Source organism: Zootoca vivipara, chromosome 2 (genome assembly GCF_963506605.1).
Source record: "Zootoca vivipara chromosome 2, rZooViv1.1, whole genome shotgun sequence".
Taxonomy (NCBI): Eukaryota; Metazoa; Chordata; class Lepidosauria; order Squamata; family Lacertidae; genus Zootoca; species Zootoca vivipara.
The window spans coordinates 34,750,497-34,765,976 of NC_083277.1; positions in this window are offsets into that span (position 1 = coordinate 34,750,497).

Here is a 15,480-nt window from a genome sequence, read left to right on the forward strand (position 1 = left end):
CACCACCCTTCTGAGTGATACCCCCTCCCCTCCCCACCCCTTCTCTACATAAGCGCCTAGGGACTCCTATTTCACTGTATCTGAAGAAGTGTGCATGCACACGAAAGCTCATACCAAAATAAAAACTTAGTTGGTCTTTAAGGTGCTACTGAATGATTTTTTTTATTTTACTACGACCCAAGAAATAACAGCTTTTTCTTTATCGAGCAGCTACATTTGAAAACATGAAGGCTGTGATTGTATGTTGCAAGCTGCCATATACTGAGTAACACCACTGGCCCACCTAGCAAAAGCACTCAGCAATATGGCATTTTCCTGCAAGCTCCACTTGTGAAGTTCTCAGGGTTGCCTAGATTTGGAAGGGCTCCCCCACTTAGTTCACTGTTTTAGGGCAACCTTCACCAACCTATAATTCCCATCCACCCCAGCCAGCCTTGAAGTCCAAAACATTTGGAGAGCACTAGGTTGGCAAAGGCTGTCTAAGGCAGTGATGACCAAACTTGGCCCCCCCAGCTGTTTTGGGACTACAATCCCCATCACCCCTGATCACTGGTCCTGTTAGCTAGGGATGATGGGAGTTGTAGTCCCAAAACAGTTGGAGGGCCAAGTTAGGCCATCACTGGTCTAAGGGCATAGAATACAGATAGAGAAGGAAAGGCTTTAGCAGAGAAGATATTATTATTATTATTACATCAAGAAAGAAGGAGAATTCCAGTTAAAGAAGATGAAGAAGAGAAGCAAACCTCTGTACTCTAATTGTAAAACATGCTGTCCAAATCAATTAGGTCTTTAGTAAGGTTCAATTATAGCTTTCCTCTGACTTACCAATCCTTAACTCTCTTTCCTACGTCAATACACCCGTCCAAGATAATGAGAATTCTGGAGGCCAACTGGAGACAGAGCAAACAAATAAATTAAGACAAAGATGACTAGGCAATAGAAGTAAATGGTTTTAAGTGTGGTATTAGCACAACAATAACCAACTGTTTTAACAACATAAGCAATTAAGGGTACAACAATATACATATTTTTCACCCTCTCCTCCACCCCTCCTCAAAATGTCCCTTCTCCAAGCATCAATAGCCATTATGCTGAACATTACCATCATTATTCTTCTGCCAAGTCCTATCACATTTTTTTTCAGCCTTTTAGGTGCAGACTCAAGAATTATTGATCCAATGAATCACCCTGACTTGGGTGTTGGTTGCTGTTGAGGCACTCCTGGCAAAAGCTGGATTCAAAGCCTCAGGAAAATAGATTGTTTTCACTGAGCACTCCACCAATGCAGGGGGGACCCCGAATGGGGATGATACAAATAGTATTATTTTTCTGACAGAAAATCAAATCTGCTCGACGTGGCGTAGGAAGAGGAACACTCTGCTGTTCTTTTCTGTGGTAGCCCTATCACCCTGCTTGTGTAATAGTACTAGGAAGCATAAGACTTAAAATATGTAGGTATCTAATCTTTGCATTTTATTTAAACACACAGAAATGCACACAGAGGAAATAATGAATTCGGGAGTAAAAAACAAAACAAAACCCAAAACCCTCCATGAGTACTGCATGTAGTTTTGCAACAGGGTTTTAGTCAACCTGCTTTTTCCTACTGTATTCTCTCATTTTTAGAGTGACTAAAATTAGTTGAAAATTAGGTAATGTGTGCCATGGGGGACCCATTTACTGTTATTCATTTTATCCTGCTTTTGTTTGGGTTTATATTTTTTTGTTATACTGCTGTTAATGTTTGTCAGAAAGGCACACTTGGCAAACCCTCACCTTGATCAACTTCCTCCCAGAAACCCATGTCCCCACTGTGGAAGGACGTGTGGATCCAGAATTGGCCTCCACAGTCACTTATGGATTCACTGTTAAGACCGGGTTCATGGGAGACAGTCTTACTCGGCTGCGAGTGAAAGAAGAAGAAGAAGTATCAGAAATGCTCAGTATTTATATTGAAAACTGTGGGCTATCATGTTTAGAAAGTACAGGCATGATAACTAAGAAAGGCAAACTCACCCATTCATAACATATGCCCTGTCTCTCGCAGCCCTGCCTTCTCTGTCCTCAACCATACTACATCCAGGGTTCTTCGTTCTCATAACTTGCTGCTGTGAGAGCAAATAAAGTCCAGGTCGCGCCATTTATCCAGTGTAATTTTTATTAGCACATTCTCCGGAATCAATTTCCATTCCAAAGTGGCATGTTCTCTCCAATTGTGTTATTAAATAGTTTTTGAGAGGGGCGATAAAGAACTGAGATTACATCTTTCACAGAAGAAATAGCAAAGTTAATGGAGCAATCTAATGGTAGCAGGAAAAGAAGTACATACACTGAATTTTTTTTAAAATGGCTATATCCTATTACACAGACATGTCAATAATCATCAATGAGCTCCCATAAAGAGGGATCACAATCCTGTATGCATTGACCTGGGAGTAAGTCCCACTGAACTCAGTAGGGCTTACTTTTGAGCAGCCATCTATAGCAGTGGCACTACTGACCTATAAAGTTGTTGTTATTATCTAACCACCCTTCATTATTATCTAACTAGCCTAAGATCCCAGGGCAGGTAACATTAAAACTCTATGCCTATCAAACTGCAAAAGGGGCCAATCCTGCTAGCTAGATCAGGGTGAATATATCAATTTTGATTTTTTCCCCGGTTTCTCATTTTTCCAATCTTAAATTCAGTTTTCCACGTTAGTTTGAGGGGTTTAAAAAAATCCTGAAAAATTGCATCTATGTATATAATATAGATAGATTTTTGCAAAGTGTTTCCCACTGATATAATCTCTGTGTTATTTTCACTAATATATGCACGTTGTATGCACACTTTAGCATATTTATTTTTTGTACACAGTTGTTGGTTGAAGAGCTGCAGTGAGAAATTCAGAGAATTCAGAGAAGTGTGACTTTTGAAGGATGGTTGTGATTCAGCTCATATATTGTTTTGGAAAGTGTGAATTTGCAAGCTGAATTTATTTTCTCCTCCTCACTGCTGGTATCTGTGGCTCAGATAGTTGACCATCTTAGCAGTGTCTTTAAAAAACCACTGATTTGTCTTTTCTTTCTCCTTGAGGCAGTGTCTGCTCATATGGTCCCATGAGAAAAGGATCCAGACTGTACTGGGAAAACACAGATCATGGATATTAATATAGAATAGTAGAAGAACTAGAAGCTCCCTGTTCAGTGCTTGGCCTCCCCACTCTTAACCTTGAGGCTTCCTCTCCCTTGTTCCAGGCATTATTTCACAGCTTAGCTCTGCTTGTCTCCTCTCTCTAAAAAGCTGAGCGCTGCTGTCAAGGGATAGCAAGCAAGATGCTGCACTTCCTGGTTCCTAAGGCTCTACCACTCTCTCTTTACCAATTAGTCTTGGCTGCGACAGTACGGTGTTGTCGTTGCTTTGCCTGTACATCTCAGGTCCTGGACAATCTTGGGAATAGGGGGAGCTCATCCCACCTGGTCTGGAGTCCCTGGCTGCAAAAATTACTTTCCTGTACAGAAAGCGCCCCAATTCCCTTTGCGTAACACCGGATTAAGGTATCGGTTTGCTTGTTGCCATAAGATCAGAAGTTGAGGTGAACGATGCGTTTGTAGGTACTTGCAGTATCTCAGTGACCAATTTGCACATTAAGCCCAACACCACCTAGCAGCCATTACATATTAAAATGCATAGACAGAGATGTTTACTTTAAAGGTTCCATTTGGCCCCTTTCCTGCCCCATAAAATGGTTTCTCCTGGTTATCTGGCATTAATAACAAATGACTAATCTATGCTTCCTCCCTAGCCTCTCTGGAACGCCATGCAGCCAATATAAGCAAATCACATTATGCCTGAGTATTTCTCCAAGATACTCGGAGACACAGAAAATCTTGTAAGCATACAAATTGTCTTTTTGTTTGTGTTTACGGAGCACATGCATAATTCACAGGTTTGAATCTCCCAACGTGAAGCTGGGACTAATCGGACGACAGCTAGAGCAGATGGTTATCCAGTTTACGAAGCAACAGCACATTGGTGGGGAACTTAAGGAAGACAACATATTGTGACAGGTTCATGGGATGCTGCTGCCCAAAATTGAAAAGAATGCCGTGCCTGAATTGTTTTGGAAGAAAAATAAAACACTGCCAGGGGCATTCATGGCAATACTGTACTGTTGTCATATTATTTTTTCATTCTGGTTTGAAAATATAATTAAGTCCTGATTGTCCTTTTGGTAAAGGAACCAGATAAACAATTATTTAACAACCCGTCACTAAAGGGACTGTTAAATAATATCCTAGGAACTTATAACCTGATCAAATCTGTCACTTATGTGGGCATCCTTCATAACTGTGATGATCTGTCTTTTGTCCTGCAGAATTTCTTTCTGACAATGAAACATATTGTAAGAGCAGTAGATATCCTGAGTAGTGGTGGGAAGAGATTGGGGGGGGGGCAGGGAATGTGCCACTAAAAAAAAGGCAGCCTCTTTGAACATTGCAACAATTTTCTCCCCAAGTTAGGCGTTTATTAAGTATTTTCTTTGTTTAGTAATCTACATCTTACCCTTCTTACATTCAGGGTGGTGGATTATAATCCTATTACTGTAAAACTTGTTAAGGATAAAAAATAAAGCCCAGCAAAATACAATGTTAACCCAATAAAATGCAACCCAACAAAAAAACAACCCTCGGCAATGATAAAATCTCAGCAGCAAATAAAATTGCAGCCTTCCAAAGCTTACTGGATGGTGTTGTGCTTACTCTGAAAGCTGGTAAATGTGTGCACTTTTACTTCCATTCTGGTAGATCACCCCAACAAAGCCTGATGGTGGCCCTGGAGAAGGCCCTCCAAATATATTTTTTAAATTTATGATCTGGTATGAAATCAAATTGTATGGCAGTTCATGAAGAAATCAGGTAGTTAGAAGCAATTGTATGGGCTATTACCTCTGAACAACGAACAACTATTGCCCTTTACATTGAGTTAAGTTACCAGCACATCTTTTGGTTTTACTTCCATTTCAGGTGAGTATTTTTCTAGTGGGTCAATGAGATGACTACAGTTAACACCCTAAGGAATATTTGGAAGCAGGATGCATTTTCACCTAAGAGGGTTTTGAGCAGATTTGAGGAAACTAGCCTAAAATGCTTCCTTCACTGGCAGCCAAGTGATATCCTCAAGGCTAAGGAGGCAAACAGTCATATTTACTTGGTGGTTCAATCCTTGTACTTTTCCTGGCTTTGGAAGGAATAGGATGCAAACTGCAGAATGACTTCTCTACCAATCACTCCCCAGCTCTTTTCCCTTCCCCATGTGGGAGATGATAAGGATATGTGACCAGGGGGCCTGTCCAAAGCCTTGCTTACTGGAGTTGTACATGTTAAGTATTATAATTTAATTGTAAATACTGTAGGCATTACTATGTGCTTAAATTTGATTGGTTAGTAACTGAATTCTAGAGAGTTCTCTAGCAGTTCTCATGTGATTGGCTAACATTGGTCACATGAGAGGTATCTAGTGAAGGCTCCATTTTATGTGAAGCAAGATGGCTGTGTTTTAGAATCCACTGTGAAGACTGCTAAGTGGAATAGAGTGTTGGAGTGCTTCTTCTCTGCTTGAAAGAAAGGGCAAAGCTGCCGGAGAAGGTAAAAGTGAAGATCTCTCATAGCAGCCCCAAGACATGGCCTAATTGAGATACAGAAGGTTGAGAGTGCTGAGCTCTGGAAAGAGAGGGAAAGACAATTGCTTTTAATTTAGAAGAAGAAACTGTAAGCCAGGCATGTCCAAAGTCCATTACGGGGGCCGGTTGGTTGAATCCCATCCCTATCTCCTGGGATAACCCCCCCCCCAAAAAAAGCTCAGCAACTTCAATCTTTAAAAAAGCTCAATGACTTCAATCCTAAAAAAAGGTCAAAAACTTTGGTCGGCCCTCACGCATGTTCACTTAATCAAATCTGGCCCTCTTTGAAAAAAGTTTGGGAACCCCTGCGTAAGCCCATGCTTGGAGAAGCATGTGACTACAGTGGTACCTCGGTTTATGAACACAATTGGTTCCGGAAGTCTGTTCATAAACTGAAGCGAACTTTCCCATTGAAAGTAATGGAAAGTGGATTAATCCGTTCCAGACGGGTCCGCGGAGTACTCTACCTGAAGCATACTTAACCCGAAGCATGGGTGTAATTGGTTCCGGAAGTCTGTTCATAAACTGAAGCGTTCATAAACTGAAGCGAACTTTCCCATTGAAAGTTACGGAAAGTGAATTAATCCGTTCCAGATGGGTCCGCGGCGTTCATAAACCGAAAATTCGTAAACCAAGGTGTTCATAAACCGAGGTTCCACTGTATAAATATTATGTTTAAATTCATCTGCAATTATAAGTTTCCGCAAGTAGAGTTTTTGAATATTAAAGTCTGGATGTGTGTGTGTATATATATATATATATATATATATATATATATATATATATATATATATATATGATTTATACTTATTAGCTGCAATTTCGCCACTTTGACTTCAACAGCGCAGCAGCAGCTTCTGGCGACATCTTGCCGAAAGTCCCACACTACATGACCCTGGAGGTGTGTGACAAATAGGCACATGTCATTTGAACCAGATTATAGTTCAGATCCAGAGGTGGAGTATCCCTGACAGATGACTGTCCAGCCTCCAGCCTTCAGAGTGGTAGAGCCCCCCCCCCCTGTGTAATTGATTATATTATGAAACTTCTCTTACCATTAAGAAGTTTCTCATAATGCCCAAAATATACACTCATATAATTTAAGCCCATTTTATCTAGTGCTGTCTTCTTCTTTGCTCGCTGCTCCTTCCTTATATGCCTTTAGGTTTTAAATGAGTACAAAAGAACTTTGAAAATTCAATGGTCTGCTACTTTACCAGAGTTTATATTTTGCTTTTAATTGACATGTCATTGTAATACAGCCATTTTATATTTTTAACTCTGTTTTGTCTCTGGGCCAGAGCAGAAGGGAAATGCTACTGGTAAACAAATGAAGACACAATAGAGCAGGTTCCAGTTGTCCCCATCTGATCCTGTGTTGGGAGCAAGTTTTCATTTTTCAGCTATCCTTAGTATTGTTAATGCTTGGTCCAAACTATTTTTTTTTATGGGGTACATGTTGCATTTTCCAACCCCCCCCCCCGAAATGTCAGAATCCCTGACTTAAAAATAATCCGTGATGTTGCTTTTCCACCGTAGGGAGGCAGCGCACTGGTGCCGCTGGCTAGCTTAAGGTTTACTAACAACTGACATTTAAACTTACCTTCTGGTAAATTGCTCGCTGTCTGTCATTTGCAATTAAACCAACAGACAATTCTCCCGCATCCCTGAATGATCCTACAAAGAAGAACTTCCACTTTCATTTTTGTAAAAAGGAAAGAGAACGTGCTCTCATGCCAAGCCCGTCTAATGTACAGCACGGAAGGCGCAGGAATCCCACGCTGTTCCTCTCTTTTTCTGCATTAGCATTTATATGTATTTTTTTATTCCGATTCATTAAACTTTGCTTCCCACTCTCTGTGGGTATGTTGATGTCTCTACCATGGATTCAAATGTGACTTTTTGGAATTTTTGCACTGTTGATTGCTGCTACCCATGAAGCACATGGACCTAGCTGTGCAAACATTCTGTTTGTGGCAGTAGCCACCCGGGGACTGCTCAAGAACTTTGTAATTACATTATGAGCATTTTGTTGTTCTTGTTTAAAGTCTTATAAGGAGATATGCTTGCAGTCCTTATAAGCTAAGAGTATAGAATCACTTTCTTGAAAGCCATCGTCCAGGCCTACCTATCACCAAAAAGCAATGCTCACCAGCTTTTCCTCACTGCAAGAAGAAGGGACCATCGCTCAGTGGTAGATCACCTGCTTGGCATGAAAAAGGTATCTGGTCCAAACTCTGACATTCTCTCATCCAGTGGTGCCCCCTGTCTGAAACCCTGGAAAGCAGCTGCCAGCCTGTGTCAACAATCCTAAGCTAGGTAGACCAAGGGTCTGACTTGGTATGAGGCCATTTCAAATGTTCCTATCTTCCTGTGTAAAATCTACACTCCTTCCTTGGTTTTCGAACAGCTTAGTTCTTGAATGTTTTGGCTCCCGAACACCGCAAACCCAGAAGTGACTATTCGGGTTTGTGAACTATTTTTGGAAGCTGAACATCCGGCGGGGCTTCCACGGCCTCCAATGCTTCCTGCGGCCAATCAGAAGCCGTGCTTTAGTTTCTAAACGTTTTGGAAGTCGAACGGACTTTCGGAGCAGATTCCGTTTGACTTCCAAGGTACGACTGTACTATGAAAGTGTGCTACAGGCAGAAAGCAATGGAAATCATAGAATCATAGAAAGTTAGGAGGAATCCCGAGGGTCATCTAGTCCAAACACTTTCAGTGCAGTAATCCTGTCCACAGTCATTCCTGGGTGGGCTCAAACCCCCAGACTTCTGGTTAACAGCCGGACACCAAGGTGTTTTAGATGAACAAAGTATGGTGGGTGAATCATACACTGCAGGAAAAGGTCAAATATTCCAGGCCACTGGATAATTTTGTTCCAGGACTAGCCCAGGACATTTTGCTGCCTCAGGCCTGATGGATCTTTCACCACCTGCTTCCCAATTGCACAAGTCAAGGTGCGAAGGACAAAAAGCTGGCCGAGTTATTTTAGTACCTGAGGCAGGAAATTGCACAATCACCTTTCCCACTGAGTAAAAATACCATCATAATAATTTAAATGACTGGTCTTTCATGACACTCCACAAAATGCTGTCTGAACCAGCTGCCTCACTTTTCCCTGAGGAGTTCCAGGCATGTGTCCGTGAGAGCAAAGGCCGCTAGTGTTTGGGATACAGGGTTGGAGAAGCAGTGGATAGGGGAAAGTTTAAGAAACCTGTGGCCTTGGCTGCTTCTCTGCTCCAAATTTCCCTACCCAAAGTTCCTTTCCCTTTTTTTTTCTATAAAAGCAGCTGTCTGGGCATGCTTGCAAATCTTCCTTTGTATTGTGAAGTGAGGCCTGTACATTGCAATTGGTCTCATAGCATTAAATGGGGAATAGTTCCAAGCAGGTGTGCATAGGACAGTAGCAGGGCAGAACAAAGCAAACCTCAGATCTGGTGATTTGGATGGAGAATAGATGTCCCTCTAATCCACGGGTGTCAAACACAAGGCCCGGGGGCCAAATCCGGCCCGCCAGACCTCGTCATGTGGCCCGCCGAGTGCCCCAGCCAGCGGGACCCAGCAGCGGGACCTTGCTGCTGAAGCGCCGCGCCGACAAAGCGCCGACAAACAGCTGGGGGGGGTAGAAAGGCGGCCGGAGCAGCGCTGCGTGGAGCACCCCGAGCCACAGCAGGAGAAGGAGGAGGCAGCTTGCCGGGTCAGCGCCCAGCAGCGCCGCACGGAGAGTCCCGAGCCTCTGCGATGCAGCAGTGCTCTGTAGCACTTTGAATCCTCCTCCTGCTGCCACGGCTCGGCGCCTGGAAACGGCTGCTGCTGCTGCTGCTAAAGCACAGACAAAGCACCCAGCAGCCCCGCGTGGAGGAGGAGGAGGATTCAAAGTGCTACAGAGCACTGCTGCATCCCAGAGGCTCGGGACTCTCCGTACGGCACTGACGGACACCGACCCGGCAAACCGCCTTCTCCTCCTCCTCCTCCTCTTGCTGCCGCCTCCTCCTCCTCCTGCTGCGGCTCAGCCTCATGAATGTGAGCTCAGCCTCACGAACGTGCAACTCTGAGGCTTTACGCACGTCTCCTAAAACGGACACCCGCTGCCTCACACTGCACGGGAAATGCTTTTTGCCTCTGGGTCCCTTCACGCTCTTTTCTGGCACTGAATCAAGGCGGCGACCCCCCCCTTCCCTTTCTTCCTCTCTCTTGTTCTTATTCTTTCTTTCCCTCTCCTTCCTTCCTTCTTTATCTCTGTCTTCTCTCCCTCTTTCTTTTTCTTTCCTTCTTTATTCCCTTCCTTCTTTCCTACTCTTCTTTCTTTCCCCTCTCCCTCCTGCTCCCTCTTTTCTTTCTTCCTTCCTTCCTTCCTTCCTTCCTTCCGTCCTTCCCATCTTTCTTCCTCTCCCTCATTCTTATTCTTTCTTTCCCTCTCCTTCCTTCCTTCTTTATCTCTGTCTTCTCTCCCTCTTTCTTTTTCTTTCCTTCTTTATTCCCTTCCTTATTTCCTACTCTTCTTTCTCTCCCCTCTTTCCTTCCTTCCTCTCTCCCTCCCACTCCCTCTTTTCTTCCTTCCTTCCTCCCTCCCCTCCCCTCCCTCTCCCTCTCCTCAGAAACATAGGATGCTGCTTTATACTTCTGGCCCTTAAACCCTGGAACCAGGAGAACAGCTCCAGTGAGTCAACCTCAGCCAGTCCCTTTGGTGAAGGGTGGTGGCTCACTGGCAGAACATCTGTCCTGCATGCAGAAGGACCCCAGCATCTCCAGGTACCAGTAGCTCTGCAAAGCTCCTGCATGAAACCCTAGCGAGCCTCCACCACCCAGTGCAGTTACCAAAAATCATTTTTCAATAAATTGTACAATAATTGTACATTTGAATATCTACTTGCCATTATTCTGACTATGTTAGTTATTACTTACATTATTACAAAAAAACAGTAATAATTGAATGCAGTGACAATAATTTATGATAATAAAGAGTGGACACATAGTCCTACAGATACAACCGGCCCTTTGAGGGTGACCAAACTGCTGATGCGGCCCCCAATGAATTTGAGTTTGACACCCCTGCTCTAATCCATCCTGCCAAGCCCCACCAGGAAAGGTGCTCTGCCATTGGTGGCAAATCTCTGTCAGGTTGAAGCCCCACAATGTGCCTCTCCCCAAAGTGGGGAGAAGTTACTTCCAGCAGCATCTCCACTTTGGGCAGCCAGCAGAAAAACCCAAATGGCATTGAGAGTAGGTTTGGGTGAGCTGGCACAGAGGCTGCTGGATCCTGGGCAGATGGAAGCTGCTCGGGTGCCTGGGTCAAACTGCCCATAGGGGCAGGACGTACCACAGGGCCTCCAGAGTCTGACTGCCTCCTCCCACTCAGCCACCTTACAGCTGGGGGGGGGGGAAGGCAGCGGGCAGACCGTTTGGGCAGCACAGAGCCTGCGCACACCCAAGCCACCACGTCACTCCCAGGAGATGTGTGGCTCAGGTGCGCTGCAGGCCCCGCGGTGAGTGCCTCCTAGCATAATAATAATAATAATAATAATAATAATAATAATAATAATATTTATACCCACCCTCCCCAGTGAGAGCTGGGCTCAGGGCGGCTGACATCAATAAAATTACAATAAAACATAAAAGAAAAACAATTGATTAAAATGCAGATTAAAATACAATTTAGATTTATAAATTGTTTTAAAATGCAGCCTCATTTTAAAATGGCCCAAATCAAAACCCAAAGGCCAGGCGGAACAGCTCTGTCTTGCAGGCCCTGCGGGAAGATGTCAAATCCCGCAGGGCCCTGATCTCCTGTGAGAGAGCGTTCCACCAAGTTGGGGCCAATACTGAAAAGGCCCTGGCCCTAGTTGAGGCCAATCTAGCCACCTTATGGCTCGGGATCTCCAAAATATTGTTATTTGTGGACCTTAAGGTCCTCCGCGGGGCACACCAGGAGAGGCGGTCCCCCCTCAGTGGTGACACCTGGGGCGGCCCATACCCACCATACCCCCTTCCTCCACCCCTGGTGCTACCTTCACGTGATGACAACAGGCCCAATCTGAGCCTCCCACTGCACCAGATGAGAAATGATGCAGCGAGGGATGTCCCCCACTCCCCAGCACTCTCCCATCTTCTACCCTGGCTGCAGCACTGACTACGCCTCTTTGTCAAGCCCTATGGCTGCCCCCTAGGGGCCAGGATTGCACCCTCACTCTGTATATTTTGGATGTCTCAACCAAGTGCTAGGACACACTTCACTGTTAACTGCTGAGCCAAGCTCAAGATTCTGTTGTTAATATTTAAATCCCAAATCAATTTGAGGCCAGGATCCCTAGATGGCTGCCTTCCTGGGTACAGCCCAAGCCAATTTTAAGATCTCCTAAGGAGCCTGTGTTGGTCATTCCATGACCACCTGGTGACAGTGTGGAAGCAAGCCTTCTTGGTGATTTGTTTGGCACGAATTCTGCCAACTTTCCTAAGGATAGCTTCACCCACAAAGGCAGACTTCACAGTTTGGGGGTGAGTGAAAAACATCTCTCTTCCAGACTGTTGCTATTTTCAGGTGGGATTCTGTCACATACCAGGAAATTTATAGCCCACATACCCATGAGATTAGGTAGAGTAATGATAAAGGGTTGGGGGAGTGTGTTCCCCTCTGAAGAAACATATGGTAAATAACTCAACTTTATTTTTCAAAAAAGCATGTGCAAATAACAACTTCTTAAATTTATGTTAATGAATGTACAAGCAAGTGTGAATTATTAATGTGTCAGAGAGAGAATGTAACCTTATTCCACAGTACAAGAAAAAAGGATGATGGTTTCAATCTTCTTGTCATCTTGTCATCATCTCTATACCTTCTGGGAGAGAACAGTAAGTGCATATAAAAATAAATGAAACTTTAATTGAAGTTTTATTTTATTCATTTTCATCTATCAAGCAGCTTTCAATAATGGTGAAAGAGGAAGTTCCTGCTTGATTGCAAAAGTTAGACTGTGGGTTATACCAGATAGAAACAATAGTCAGCAAAGTTGTTGAGAAGGAGCAGGATATGCTCCATTGACCCCTTCATGGATCAATGCCTTGTCGTGGCGAAGGGGCTTGAATAACTCAGAGAAGCTATGAGCTATGCCATGCAGGGCCACCCAAGATGGACAGGTCATAGTGGAGAGTTTTGACTAAACGTGATCCACCTGGAGAAGGAACTGGCAAGCCACTCCAGTATCCCTGCCAAGAAAACTCCATGGACAAAGACAACAGGCATATAAAAGTTATGACGCTGGAAGATGAGCCCCTCAGGTCGGAAGGCGTCCAACATGCTACTGAGGAAGAGCGGAGGACAAGTACAAGTAGATTCAGAGCTGATGAAGCGGCTGGGCCAAAGCCGAAAGGACGCTCAGTTGCGGATATGCCTGGAAGCGAAAGGAAAGTCCGATGCTGTAAAGAAAAATATTGCATAGGAACCTGGAATGTAAGAACCATGAGTGGAGGTAAGCTGGATGTGGTCAAAAATGAGATGACAAGAATAAATATCGACATCCTGGGCATCAGTGAACTAAAATGGAAGGGAATGGGCGAATTCCGTTCGGGTGACTATCATATCTACTACTGTGGGCAAGAATCCTGTAGTAGAAATGGAGTGGCCCTCATAGTCAACAAAAGAGTGGCAAAAGCTGTAATGGGATGCAATCTCAAAAATGACAGAATGATCTCGATACGAATCCAAGGCAGACCTTTTAACATCACAGTAATCCAAGTTTATGCACCAACTACTGGAGCTGAAGAAAGTGAAATTGACCAATTCTATGAAGACCTACAACACCTTCTAGAAATGACACCAAAGAAGGATGTTCTTCTCATTACAGGGGATTGGAATGCTAAAGTAGGGAATCAAGAGATAAAAGGAACAACTGGCAAGTTTGGCCTTGGAGTTCAAAATGAAGCAGGGCAAAGGCTAATAGAGTTCTGTCAAGAGAACAAGCTGGTCATCACAAACACTCTCTTCCAACAACACAAGAGACGACTCTACACATGGATATCACCAAATGGGCAGCATCGAAATCAGATTGATTATATTCTCTGCAGCCAAAGATGGAGAAGCTCTATACAATCAGCAAAAACAAGACCTGGAGCTGACTGTAACTCAGATCATCAGCTTCTTATAGCAAAATTCCAGCTTAAACTGAAGAAAGTAGGAAAAACCACTGGGCCAGTAAGATACAATCTGAATCAAATCCCTTATGAATACACAGTGGAAGTGAGGAACAGGTTTAAGGATTTAGATTTGGTGGACAGAGTGCCTGAAGAACTATGGATGGAGGCTCGTAACATTATACAGGAGGCAGCAACGAAAACCATCCCAAGGAAAAGGAAACGCAAGAAAGCAAAATGGCTGTCCAACGAGGCCTTACAAATAGCGGAGGAGAGGAGGCAAGCAAAATGCAAGGGAGATAGGGAAAGATACAGGAAACTGAATGCAGATTTCCAAAAAACAGCAAGGAGAGACAAGAGGGTCTTCTTAAATGAGCAATGCAAAGAAATAGAGGAAAACAATAGAATGGGGAAAACCAGAGATCTGTTCAAGAAAATTGGAGATATGAGAGGAACATTTCGTACAAAGATTACCATAATCAAGGACAAAAGTGGTAAGGACCTAACAGAAGCAGAAGACATCAAGAAGAGGTGGCAAGAATACACAGAGGAATTATACCAGAAAGACATGGAGGTCTCGTACACCCCAGGTAGTGTGGTTGCTGACCTTGAGCCAGACATCTTGGAGAGTGAAGTCAAATGGGCCTTAGAAAGCACTGCTAATAACAAGGCCAGTGGAAGTGATGATATTCCAGCTGAACTATTTAAAATTTTAAAAGATGATGCTGTTAAGGTTCTACACCCAATATGCCAGCAAGTTTGGAAAACTCAGCAATGGCCAGAGGATTGGAGAAGATCAGTCTACATCCCAATTCCAAAGAAGGGCAGTGCCAAAGAATGCTCCAACTACCGCACAATTGCGCTCATTTCACACGCTAGCAAGGTTATGCTTAAAATTCTACAAGGCAGGCTTAGGCAGTATGTGGACCGAGAACTCCCAGAAGTGCAAGCTGGATTTCGAAAGGGCAGAGGAACCAGAGACCAAATAGCAAACATGTGCTGGATTATGGAGAAAGCTAGAGAGTTCCAGAAAAACGTCTACTTCTGCTTCATTGACTATGCAAAAGCCTTTGACTGTGTCGACCACAGCAAACTATGGCAAGTTCTTAAAGAAATGGGAGTGCCTGATCACCTCATCTGTCTCCTGAGAAATCTCTATGTGGGACAAGAAGCTACAGTTAGAACTGGATATGGAACAACTGATTGGTTCAAAATTGGGAAAGGAGTACGACAAGGTTGTATATTGTCTCCCTGCTTATTTAACTTATATGCAGAATTCATCATGCGAAAGGCTGGACTACATGAATCCCAAGCCGGAATTAAGATTGCCGGAAGAAATATCAACAACCTCAGATATGCAGATGACACAACCTTGATGGCAGAAAGCGAGGAGGAATTAAAGAACCTTTTAATGAGGGTGAAAGAGGAGAGCGCAAAATATGGTCTGAAGCTCAACATCAAAAAAACCAAGACCATGGCCACTGGTCCCATCACCTCCTGGCAAATAGAAGGGGAAGAAATGGAGGCAGTGAGAGATTTTACTTTCTTGGGCTCCTTGATCACTGCAGATGGTGACAGCAGTCACGAAATTAAAAGACGCCTGCTTCTTGGGAGAAAAGCAATGACAAACCTAGACAGCATCTTAAAAAGCAGAGACATCACCTTGCCGACAAAGGTCCGTCTA